The sequence below is a fragment of the Eriocheir sinensis genome, chromosome 23 (assembly GCF_024679095.1).
Source record: "Eriocheir sinensis breed Jianghai 21 chromosome 23, ASM2467909v1, whole genome shotgun sequence".
NCBI classification, from domain to species: domain Eukaryota; kingdom Metazoa; phylum Arthropoda; class Malacostraca; order Decapoda; family Varunidae; genus Eriocheir; species Eriocheir sinensis.
Window position 1 is genome coordinate 14,515,125 of NC_066531.1, and position 12,957 is coordinate 14,528,081.

General features: G+C 43.0%; 1 protein-coding gene across 1 annotated transcript in view; it reads left to right on the plus strand.

Annotated features, from left to right (window-relative positions):
- The first annotated feature begins 4,622 nt into the window (after positions 1-4,622).
- The window catches only part of LOC127002588 (uncharacterized), a 49,979-nt gene continuing 41,644 nt past the window's right edge, over positions 4,623-12,957 (plus strand). The window contains exon 1 of the mRNA XM_050868671.1: positions 4,623-4,780. The gene's annotated coding sequence lies outside the window, so the exon portion shown is untranslated. The remainder of the gene's footprint in view (positions 4,781-12,957) is intronic.

Sequence of the window (12,957 nt, forward strand, 5' to 3'; positions counted from 1 at the left end):
AGTGCGACGTCTTTCTGCTACTGCTCTGTCATTTGATTTAGTCTTGATTATCACTTCTAGGAGACGCCTTAAGCCCCAAATACACTGCCGAATTTTGGCCACGAACTTGACGCCGAATCAGTTCGTGATTTTTTTTTTTTTTTTTTTTTTTTTTGTCGCGGAATAACTGGCGACAAGTCTCCGAATTGTCTTCGCATGTCCCCGAAGTGTCGGCGACATGTCGGGGACAATTCTCCGACAGTGCCAATATTTCTGACAGCTGATCATCTGATGCCCATGTGGCATACAAGAGCACGGGAATCCGCGCCTACCTCATGGACTACTACAACACCCGGGGAGCAGTGGCCTGGCAGGACAGAATTGTGGGCGAGTAAATACCATGTGTGGTAATATGTGTAGTAATATGTATGATAGTATGTGTAATAAAATGTATAAATGTGACTTGTTTTTGTTTTACTCTCCTACAAATATTTTAGAATGAATGAATGTTTACGTAATATCAGTAAACAAACCAGTAACTGAAAGAAGAAATAAATCTAAATAACTGAAAATGAAACAAAGGTTAAATAATGGCAGAATAATGATATTAAGAAATAAATAAAGAAAGAAATAGTAAATTAATTATGAAATAAATAAAAATGTTAGTTCCATACCTATTTTATATATTCATGATTCTTCTTGTTTTTCATAATTTCTTGTTTACTTTTTTATTATAGTATTATTTTATTTATATCTATATATATATATATATATATATATATATATATATATATATATATATATATATATATATATATATATATATATATATATATATATTTATATATCTAAAGAGAGAGAGAGAGAGAGAGAGAGAGAGAGAGAGAGAGAGAGAGAGAGAGAGAATCCATAAATAGATAGATAGATAGATAGACCCCCGTGTACACCTCCCACCGCGACCCGTTTGCCGTGTCGTGATTTATTCGCCGAATATTCGGGGACATGTCCCCGAATAGTCTTGGCCATTCGGCGACATGTCCAGCATACAACAAGGCCAGCATACAAGAAGGCCAACATTATGCTCGGGTTCATAGCGAGGAAAATCGAGTGTAAAACACCAGACGTGATGCTATCCTTGTATAATTCCATGGTAAGACCGCACCTCGAGTATGCAGTGCAGTTCTGGTCTCCCAATTACAGAAAGGACATTGCTTTACTGGAAAGGATTCAACGACGCGCCACAAAGATGATTCCAACCTTCAGGGCTCAACCGTACGAGGAACGACTCAAGCGACTCAATCTCTTTACATTGGAGAAAAGACGCCTACGAGGGGATATGATTCAAGTCTTCAAGTATCTAAAAAAGTTCAATAACGTCGATTACTCCAAATTCTTCGAACTGCAAACCAACTCAAGAACTAGAAATATCGGTTTACCCATTCAGTTGAGTCGATGTAACACAGACATTGGAAGGAGTTTCTTTTCAAACCGAGTCATCCGCCACTGGAACAATCTTCCCTCAGAAGTAGTAAATGCGAATACCATCAACTCCTTCAAATATAGAATCGACTGTCATTTCGCTGCGTCGGGAGTAAACTGAATAACGAGGGGCTTCCATCTGCTCCTCAACATCGAGGTGCTTTCATCTGCTCACCAAGCCCCAAGTGGCGGTCGAGCAGATTAAATCACCCAAGCGGGCGACCTCGTAATGAGCCAATAGGCTTTCTGTTGCCTGCATTTCCATGTTTCCATGTTTCCACCCACTCCTTCCCCTTCTCTCCATTCATCCCCTTCTTTGCCTTACCCATCTTCCCATTCACTCTCGTCCATCCATCCCCGTCCTTTGCAACTGCACCCATGAGGAACTAAATCAAAGATGTGTTGTTCGTTATATGCACTTTAAGGAAAAATTCTGAATAAAATGAAAAAGGGAAGAACCTACAATTGAAGGAACACCTCGGGAATGGGCATGGCTTCACTTATATTACTGAAGACAAACTTATTTGAAAACCCTTCCCTTTGCAATCTTGAAACTGCTTGTTTCGAGGGTAAAGCCAAGATTATAGAAGTAAATGGTGGTTTTACAGCACATGTCGGCCCTAATTTTGACCCGAGCTCTGCCTGCGGGTGAGGAAGCTAGAGTGATGTGGCCTTGAAAAGGGGGGTAGGTTATCTCCCCCGCGCGTCGTGCGGCTGTGTCAGATACCTCTGTAATACGAGTATGGGAAAGTGGGGTAAGATGAACCGTAGGGTAAGATGAACCACCCCTTGCGATCACGTGATCACAGATTGCATCAAGCTCTAATGCTGCACAACCAAACCAGTAGTCATCACGTGTCTCTGGTAGCAGCGAGACGTTCCTGTGGAGAGTCTGTCAGTTTTTACAGCAAAAAATGTTTCTTCCATTGAAAAGTAAAATATTGGAAGCCGAGAATACCGTCAATTACTCTGGTATGTATTAGTCTTACTTTTGTTGCAAATTGCTGGTGATTAGTTTAGTATTTGATAATTCTTATGTCCATGTTTTCGATGGTAACGGTTTGTATTAACATATTTACAAACGATTCATTCAAAATGGCCGCGGAGGGGTAAGATGAACCTTTAAGTTTGGGGACAGATGAACCATCAGTTCATCTTACCCATCATGTGTGAATGATTATTTTTTAATCCTCATTGTAATCTATTTGATATCAGATGCCGCGAAAGTACATCAGAAAAACGGGCCGGGCCCCTGTACCCCTCGATGTGATGAAAAGGGCCTTCGCTGCATTCGACAATGGAAAAAAGAAGAAAGAAAGAAAAGAAAAGGGCCACAAAAATACTGACTGATACGCCAGCCCGGGATGAAGTAGCAGCAGAGAGAGAAGAAAAATAGGCCGCCAAGGCGAATAAAGAAATTGTGAAGAATTTGTTTGGTAAGAGACATAAGTCAAGACAGACAGCATCTATAATGCCACTTCGGATGATGATAGTGAGGACGATGCATGCGAGACCATGGATTCACTTACACAAGATTCTGATGACGATATATCGGATGACGAGTTAATGGAAGGCGGTTTCGTGGTAGTGAACATTCATAACATGAAGGGAACCACACAAAGATATGTCGCAAGAGTCGACGTAATCTACGGTGATGAAATCGAGGGAGTTTTCATGAAGATAATCCCGAGACACAGGCCCATTGAAAGCAAACAGGCCTTCATAATCGACCACGATGATGAAGCATCATTCGATAAAAAAGATATTTCGGTGACACTACCAGCTCCGAAAAACTTGTCTGGTAGTCTGCGAAAGTCGAAGCAGTTTTTGTTCCCATGTGACTTGGGAAGATTCAATCTCTCGTAGGCCTGTTGATGGACATAAGTGCATTTTGCTAAATTTTCAAAAGGATTTTTTATTCTTTTAAAAGCATGTATACGTACTATTGATACATCAAAAATGTGTACTATCCTCTTTTTTAAAGGCTTTAAAAAGGTGAAAGCCTTATCAGGAGAATATCAATTTTGTTTATGGTTAAAGGTAAATGACAGCTGCTCAAATGAACACTGACAGAGACAGGGTCACGTTACCAGGGAAGACCCCAGGTCGAAAAATCTAAAAAGTGGTTCATCTTACCCCACTTCCCCCTATCTAGGAGCTCCGAGCCCAAAAATATATTCAGTCCTCAGTCACACACACACACACACACACACACACACACACACACACACACACACACACACACACGTACAGTGTAATTCAAGCAAACATATCTAAATTGAAAATGACCGTATCTCGCTTATTTCCAAAGTCAAGTTTTTTATTAACAATCAGCAGCGGACGGGAAAAAAATTGATAACCCGGCGGGCCTGACGTGTGGGGTGGGCAGTGGAGAGAGAGAGAGAGAGAGAGAGAGAGAGAGAGAGAGAGAGAGAGAGAGAGAGAGAGCAAATCATCCGTCTACTGACCTGTATGTCCTCACTAAACTGAGGGAAATCACGAACGGTAGGTATAATAATTTATGAAGAGTAACGAGCCTCCATTATGGGAGGTAAGGGTTGCATATGACTTGCGCTACACTGTCGTGTCATCATGACAAGATGTTGCATCACTTCCACTGTACCCCTCCACTAGTGGTGGCAGCGCTCCACACGTAGGCACGAAGCAAGCACTTAACGAGCATGAGTAAATCTTGTGTTTACACTTGTAATATTTGCTTTGTTTTGTGTATGCAGCTCAGCGTTTTAAGGAAGTAATTGTTTTGAATCTTCGTAATCTTCATTTTCAAGAAAATAAAAATGTATAAGAAATGCATTGTAATTCTCAGACAACGACGTTGTTTGTTAACGCGCATCGGATCCGGGGACGAGTAGGTTTCATTGCTTGTTTCTCCAACAGAAGTTCAGTCATCTATAGGCGATGGAAAGTTTTCAGATTCCGCCATAATCAACTTTACTTTTTAACTCTTAGCGGGTGATATTTTCTCAAATAGTCTCCAAAGCAAATACCCTTCACTCATCGTTAATCAAGTCATACTGAGTATACTATTCTGAGGAGACCTCGAGTAACCTTGTCCCAGGGAATCTACCCCAACGGCCGGTGGCAACACTGCAGGGTGGCGCACGGGTGCCTGAGGTGACGGAGCTCACATATGAAGTGTCCGGCGGTAGTGGCGCGTGGCCTGTCATAAGTGTAACCATCACGTACCCTTTGAGGCTCCTAAATACTCTTCCGAACGCATGTGACCAGTTGTTGTGTCGCGTGTAACCTAGATTGACGCAGCGACGGAGGGGCAGCCTGAGGGACCGAACACCGATTCCTGGTAAGTACTTCCGTGGGTTGCCTCGTAGCAGCACAAGAGGTTTGTACTGATGTTTCTGGAATAAGAAAGTGAAAGGATTGTATCATCTACAAGAGTACTTCCTTCCGTGTATAGTCATGTGAGCTCGTAAATTCCACCGTCGGTTACAACAGAAACGGCAAATCGTGTATACTGCCCCTTTTCACCCCCCCACCCCCTTTTCGTTGCTTTTTTACATAGGTCAAATGGCAATTAGCACTACCCCAGCTACCATCCCCTCCCTGTCGTTGGCTTTACAGTGCCTAAAGTCAGGGATCTCCATGACCAATAACCCAGGAAAACTACTGTTGTACAATCGTGGGACACAAGTGTTGATACACTGTCCACTGAGTTCCGTTCACCGGCCCTGACTTTAAAATATATACACCGCATGGAAAGAGGCTAATGTTCGGATATGTCACTACATATACACTCTCCATAATTTATTATATATGAATTTGTCAGTTGTGCACACTGATAACAAGTTTGTAGTTTGTAGAGGAAAATGTCTCTTTTTACATTTCGTTCAAATTTAGTCAAGGACAGCTAAAGTTGTTTACAAGGCTATTATGCATTTGAATAAATGTTGTATTCATTCCTGCAACGTCCTCCCTAAGAAAATACGAAGAAAACATTGATAACTTGCACACATATTCTGATGGGATCTAAAAATATATAATGATGAAACCATTTAACTCTCGCTTGACGCTGTTATGTAATGACGTCATCGACCATGCCAGCCGGCGCATTTTTTTTTTTTTACAACAAAGGAGACAGCTCAAGGGCAACAAAAAAAGAAAACAATAATAAAAAAAGCCCGCTACTCGCTGCTCCTAAAGTAAAACAAAAGAAGTGGCCGAAAGGAAGATCAAATACAGGAGGAGAGGTGTCCTGATACCCTCCTCTTGAAAGAGTTCAAGTCGTAGGCAGGGGGAAATACAGATGAAGGAAGATTGTTCCAGAGTTTACCAGCGTGAGGGATGAAAGAGTGAAGATGCTGGTTAACTCTTGCATAAGGACTTTGGACAGTATAGGGATGAGCATGAGTAGAAAGTCGAGTGCAGCGGGGCCGCGGGACGGGGGGAGGCATGCAGTTAGCAAGTTCAGAAGAGCAGTCAGCGTGGAAATAGCGATAGAAGATAGAAAGAGAGGCAACATTGCGGCGGAATTTAAGAGGTATAAGACTATCAGTATGAGGAGGAGAGCTGATGATACGAAGAGCCTTAGCCTCCACTCTGTCCAGAAGAGCTGTGTGAGTGAAGCCCCCCCACACATGAGATGCATACTCCATACGAGGGCGGACAAGGCCCCTGTATATGGACAGCAACAGTGCAGGGGAGAAGAACTGGCGGAGACGGTACAGAACGCCCAACCTCGAGGAAGCTGATTTAGTAAGAGATGAGATATGAAGTTTCCAGTTGAGATTTTGAGTTAAGGATAGACCGAGGATGTTTAGTGTTGAGGAAGGTGATAGCTGGGTGTTGTCAAAGAATAGGGGATAGTTGTTTGGAAGATTGTGTCGAGTGGATAGGTGGAGAAACTGTGTTTTTGAAGCGTTGAAGGACACCAGGTTCTTCTTGCCCCAATCGGAAATAATAGTAAGGTCTGAGGCTAAGCGTTCTGCAGCCTCCAGCCTTGAGTCGTTAAGTTCCTGAAGGGTGGGTCTTCTATTAAAAGAAGTTGAGTAATGCAGAGTGGAATCATCGGCGTAGGAATGGATAGGACAGTTCGTTTTGGAAAAAAGATCATCAATGAACAACAGAAAAAGAGTGGGAGATAGGACAGAACCCTGTGGGACACCACTGTTAATAGATTTAGGGGAAGAACAGTGACCGTCTACCACAGCAGAAATAGAACGGTCAGAAAGGAAACTGGAGATAAATGTACAGTTAGAAGGATAGAAACCGTAGGAGGGTAGTTTAGAAAGCAAAGATTTGTGCCAGACCCTATCAAAAGCTTTTGATATGTCCAACGTAATAGCAAAAGTTTCACCGAAACGGCTAAGAGAGGATGACCAAGAGTCAGTTAAGAAGGCTAGGAGATCACCAGTAGAACGCCCCTTGCGGAACCCATACTGGCGATCAGATAGAAGGTCAGAAGTGGAAAGGTGCTTTTGAATCTTCCGGTTAAGGATTGATTCAAAAGCTTTAGATAGACAAGAAAGTAAAGCTATAGGACGGTAGTTTGAGGGATTCGAGCGGTCACCCTTCTTCGGCACAGGCTGTATGAAGGCATACTTCCAGCAAGAAGGAGAGGTAGATGTTGACAGGCAGAGGCGAAAGAGTTTGACCAGGCAGGGTGACAGCATGGAGGCACAGTATTTAAGGACAATAGGAGGCACTCCATCAGGTCCATAAGCCTTCTGAGGATTGAGGCCAGAGAGGGCATAGAAAGCATCATTTTGAAGAATCTTTATAACAGGCATAAAGGAGTCAGAGGGGGGATGAGTAGGATAAATATGCCCAGAATCGTCCAGAGTGGAGTTTTTAGAAAAAGTTTGAGAGAAGAGTTCAGCCTTAGAGATAGATGAGACGGCAGTGTTGCCGTCAGGACTGAGGAGTGGCGGGAAAGATGAAGAAGTGAAGTTGGAGGAGATGTTTTTGGCTAGATGCCAGAAGTCACGGGAAGAATTAGAAGCAAGGTGTTGACATTTTCTATTAATGAAAGAATTTTTGGTTAGTCGGAGAATAGATTTGGCACGATTTCGGGCAGAAATGTAAAGTTAATAATTAGCATTAGTTTGAAGGCTCTGGTACCTTTTGTGAGCTACCTCTCTATCATTGACAGCACGAGAACAAGCAAAAGGAGCTGCCTCGTACAGGCCTACCAGCCTCTTGCAGACTCCTGCGTTCTTATGTTCTTATGTTCTTATGATTAAACCAAGGCTTTTTAGCGTGAGGAGTAGAGAAAGAACGAGGAATGTATGCCTCCATTCCAGAGACAATCACCTCTGTGATGCGCTGAGCACACACAGAGGGGTCTCTATCCTGGAAGCAATAATCATTCCACGGGAAATCGGAAAAGTACATCCTCAGGTCGTCCCACCGAGCTGAAGCAAAATGCCAGAAGCATCGCCTCTTCGGTGGGTCCAGAGGGTGTACAGGAGCGATAGGACAGGATGCAGAAATAAGATTGTGATCGGAGGAGCCCAACGGAGAGAACAGTTTGACAGAATAAGCAGAAGGGTTTGAGGTAAGGAAGAGGTCTAGAATGTTGGGCCGATCTCCAAGACGGTCGGGAATACGTGTAGGGTGCTGGACCAACTGCTCTAGGTCGTTGAGGTTAGCAAAGTTGTAGGCTTGTTCACCAGGATGGTCAGTGAAAGAGGATGAAAGCCAAAGCTGGTGAACATTGAAATCTCTTAGGATGGAGATTTCAGCGAAAGGAGAGTGGGTCAAGATGTGCTCCACTTTAGAATTCAAATAGTCAAAGAATTTTACATAGTTGGTAGAGTTAGGTGAGAGATAAACAGCACAGATGTATTTAGTAATAGAATGACAATGAAGTCTTAGCCAGATGGTGGAAAATTCAGAAGAGTCAAGGTTGTGGGCACGAGAGCAAGTGATGTCGTTGCGCACGTAGGCGCAACATCCAGCTTTGGATTGAAATTTAGGATAGAGATAGTAGGAGGGAACAGAGTAGAGATTGCTGTCAGTAGCCTCAGAAACCTGTGTTTCAGTAAGGAAGAGAAGGTGAGGTTTAGAGGAGGAGAGATGATGTTCCACAGAATGAAAATTAGAGCGAAGACCGCGAATGTTGCAGAAATTGAGAAGAAAGAGGTTCGAGGAGTTATCAAGACACCTCTCGGGTCGGCAGCCTGAGGGAATTTTTGGGCCCCCCCCCCCCCCCCCCAGGCGGGGACTCCGAGGCTTGGTGTATGTGCGCCATTTTGAAATTTTAATTTTGGGAAAAGGTGTATATGTTGTGTGAATGTAGTGTGGTGTGGATAAAGAGAGGATCTGTCTTTAGAGAGCATGCTGAACTACTCTCCGGTGTTGGTGAGACAATAGGAAACGGTTAGTGAGGACATGGGAAGGGTCTTTGGAGGGCTTCAGCTCCCTTCTCACCTCCCATATATACCTCACCGGGAGTGGCTTGCGCCCGTTCGGTAGATGTATTCCTACCTACTCCACTACCTACTAGGGAACTAGTAGCCTATTGTGAATTGAATTAAATTACAAAGCTATTATTTTGCATTTAAGAATACTAAGGGATTCGTTTGCATTTATGAAACTAAGCCATTACTTTGCATTGACGAATACTAAGTTATTATTATGCATTTAAGAAAACTGCTATTATTTTGCAGTAACTTTTTTTGGTCAATTTACGGTTTCACCCAACCAACGATTTTCACACGTGGTTCATGTTTTCTGGTGATAGATGTAGAGAATTCCGTGATTTTGTTCCTCATTTCCGTCGCAAATGTCTACTTTTCGAGTTATGCCTCTTTTCAAGTTATGCCTATCCCCTTCCTTAAACGATCTTGGGGGACCTGTGGGAACACGGGTTTTTTGGGTGGGGGAGCATGAAATCGACTAATAAGCATTTTAAATGAGGTCGAGAAATCAACAGAATCGCATTAGAACACCAGTGAAAAGGCATAGCCTACATTTGTTTTGGTTGGAGCGGGGAAGCGGCCATTGTGATGTAAGCAGTGTTGCCAACGATCCGCTATGGGTGAACATCCCATCCTGATCTGCGCATGCGCGGACTTTGTTTACATACACAGGGCGGATTATTTTCGGCACGGTACCATGTCTTTTCTCGCTTACTTATTGTGATCTGTCCCACCCGAGTTTATATTTGTTTTTTTATGAAAGTAAATGATGACGTATGTTTTGAATTTGAAAAATGCGTGAAATATGAAAGTTGATTCCTGCACCTCTTGTATGTCAGCAAATGTGATAAATGAGATAACCTGCACCCTTGTATGTCGGTAAATGTGATAAATAAGATAACCTGGACCATTTGTAGGGGAAGGTGGGGCAAAATGGCATAGGTGGGTAATATGGACCACCCCGTTTTCTGTGTTTTTAGTTTCTGCCAGCTATTGATAATGATATGGACTTACTCCTCGGCTCATTAGTCAGCTGCAACATCGAGGCAAGTTTGGACGCCGTCGTTTGTTTGTGTGTGAAAAATCCCAGAATATTTTATCACCAGCTGATCTATTGGTAAGGGTCTGATAAAATCGTGTTTATAGGAGTACTGTGACTCACAATTTCATGTGTTATTGCATGATTCTTTGGTATTACTCTGTGCATGAGTCTGACTACTGAAACATTTTTCTGCACCGCCATTGTTCCGCTGAGATTGTTGTTAACATTTTCATTACCCTTGGGGCAAAACGGCCCACTTGATAATAATAATTATTTTTTGCTGCTAACTAACTCACAACTTCAGTGAACAAAGATAAGGACAAAGTGTTCTCTGTTTCTTTTATATGCATATTAATTTTATGTTCAGGAAGGTAATGTCAGTTTTCGTTTGTGAGTTCATGTTGTTCATGCTATTGAGCAAAATAACAATTATTTTTGTAATGCATTAAGAACTTTTATGTTCAGAAAGGTAATTTCACTTTCACTTGTGAGTAGTTTCATGAGAGTTCATTGGTGTTCATGCTATTGAGCCACAGATCATTTATTTTTGTAATGGAATAAGAACTTGATGTTCAGGAAGGTAATATCACTTTTCATTTGGAATTCATTGTTGTTCATGCTACTGAGCCTAAGAGCAATTGTTTTCTAATGGAATAAGAACTAGATTATTTTAGTTTTGTTAAGTAATCTTTCAAATGTGATTCTCTGACAAAACGTATGTTTGGCATGTTACCAAGCATTTCCATATGAGGGCCATTTTTGCCCCATACGTGAGGTCTGTTTTGCCCCGACCGTTGTACAAAATGGTCCACTTTTGGCTATTTTATTTTTTTTAATTCATGAGTAAAGGATCCAAAGTAGTTCTTCCAAAGAGAGTTTATTTTGTTTAATGATGAATAAAGATTGCAAAAACACCAGCTATCTCTGAATTTAGTACAAAATTGCTGCAAAATCTGGAGTGAAACCTTAAGGGTGCCACCTTCCCCTATGTCGGTAAATGTGATAAGTGAGATAACCTGCACCCTTTGTACGTCGGTAAATGTGATTGGTGAGATAACCTGCACCCCCTGTACGTCGGTAAATGTGATAAACCTATACCCCTTGTATGTCGGTAAATGTAATGAATGTAATAACCTATACCCCTTGTATGTCGGTAAATGTAATAAATGTGATAACCTATACCCCTTGTATGTCGGTAAATGTGATAAATGTGATAACCCTTGAATGTCATCCTGGAATTTGGCCATTCTCTCATGAAAACTAGCATGCTGTATTTCCGCCATCTTGCCTGGACAAACTAATATCAACACTCTGTGATAGTAAACAATGGGTTCTGCGCATGCGGAGATCAGGATCGGATAGAGTAAAATACATTGATGAGATTTATCGCCACGCCGGGCTGCCCACAACATTTCTTCCCGTCACTCCAGAAACACAGGCCGAGGACCGCGAACTTGTTTTCCACTGGAATGCCTCAGATTTGCTACACTTGTTTGTGGTGTCTGTAGCGCCGGTAGGGTTTTTTGAGAGGCGTTATAGACGGCCCCAGCCTGTTAGTGGCGCAAGCTAATTTTATTTATGGTGGCTGGCGTGATGTATGACTTGCTTGGCCCATGCTGCCTCCCGGTGCTCCTCTTGACCGAAGTTGCTGAAGTTAAGGTTGATTGAAGATCCGGACAGCATGCCAAGTGCCTTCCCACCCCTCAACTTAGCCACAGCCTCTTTGACCTCAACCAGAGAGGATGAGCTTTCGTCAATGGGTGGGTCAGCATCCACCACTTGTAACCCAGCAACTGGAAGCTGCCGACGTGGAGAGTCCACCATGTACAGCTGCTCAAAGTTCTCAGCCCAACGTGCCCTCTGCCCATTCATGTAAGACACGAGGCCGCCGTCAGCTGTTCGGATAGTGCTCACCTAATAAGAGGGAGACTTGGAGCGGAGCATCTTCACGGCTCGATAAGCAGGTCGGGGGTCATTCGCATTTAAATGGCCCTTGACTTCCTCAGCGAGACTCCTGACATACCTCTCCTTGTCTCTCCTCAGGAGAGCTCTAGTCCTACGCGACAGTGTTGCAACAACAAGCCTATGATCAGTTGCAAAGAAGGGAGCACTCCGGTAAACCTAGCAGTTCTCCAACGAGTATTTACGAGAATGTGGTCGATCTCCTTAGCTACACCTCCGGCATCGCTATATCAAGTCCAGCGGTGCAGCTCTGGTCTCTGGTACCAGGAACCCGCAATTCTCAACTTTCTGGATTTTGCAAAATTCAGGAGGAGAGAGCTGTTGATGTTCCTGGTACATTAGCGGAAATGAGTTCCTGTACCCACTGTGGTAAGCCTTCCCTCCAACCGGCAACGTCGCAGTAGTGCTACTCAAGTGTTGTTGTGAATAAACGATGTTCGTCGTGTTCGGCTGTGAGTGGCGAAGAGGTTCACTGCTATTCAGGAAGTGTAAGGGAGGCTTTATCCATAATTAAGAGGTGAAAATAAGTGTAGCATGTGTATGTAAAACATGTTAAACCAAGATATCACTACAAAATAATAACACCAGAGAAGACGAGGCGTATTATCTAGAGTCGAGACTTTGATGTTCCGCTCCTTCATCAGCATTCACGTGTGAACGTGTGCACTCTCTCTCTCTCTCTCTCTCTCTCTCTCTCTCTCTCTCTCTCTCTCTCTCTCTCTCTCTCTCTCTCTCTCTCTCGATGGAAATCCGATATAATTTTCTCACTTTCTAAGAAATCCGGCCACCTGTTTTTAACCAGTCTCTCACATACCTTCGCAACCACACTAGTGAGTGATACCGGTCTGTAATTTAATGGGTCCGCTCTCTTGCCTCCCTTAAAAATCGGTACCGTACTATGTTTGCTCTCTTCCAATCTTGTGGTACCTTTTCTTCACTCAGAGAGGCACTCATTATGGAGTGCAGTGTCTCTGCAAGTTGATCATTACATTCTTTCAAGATCCACCCTGATACTCCATCCGGCCCCGTCGCCTTTCTTACATCCAATTTGTTCAAACTTTCTTTGACCTCCTGCACCGTTAACTAAATCTCTTGCAT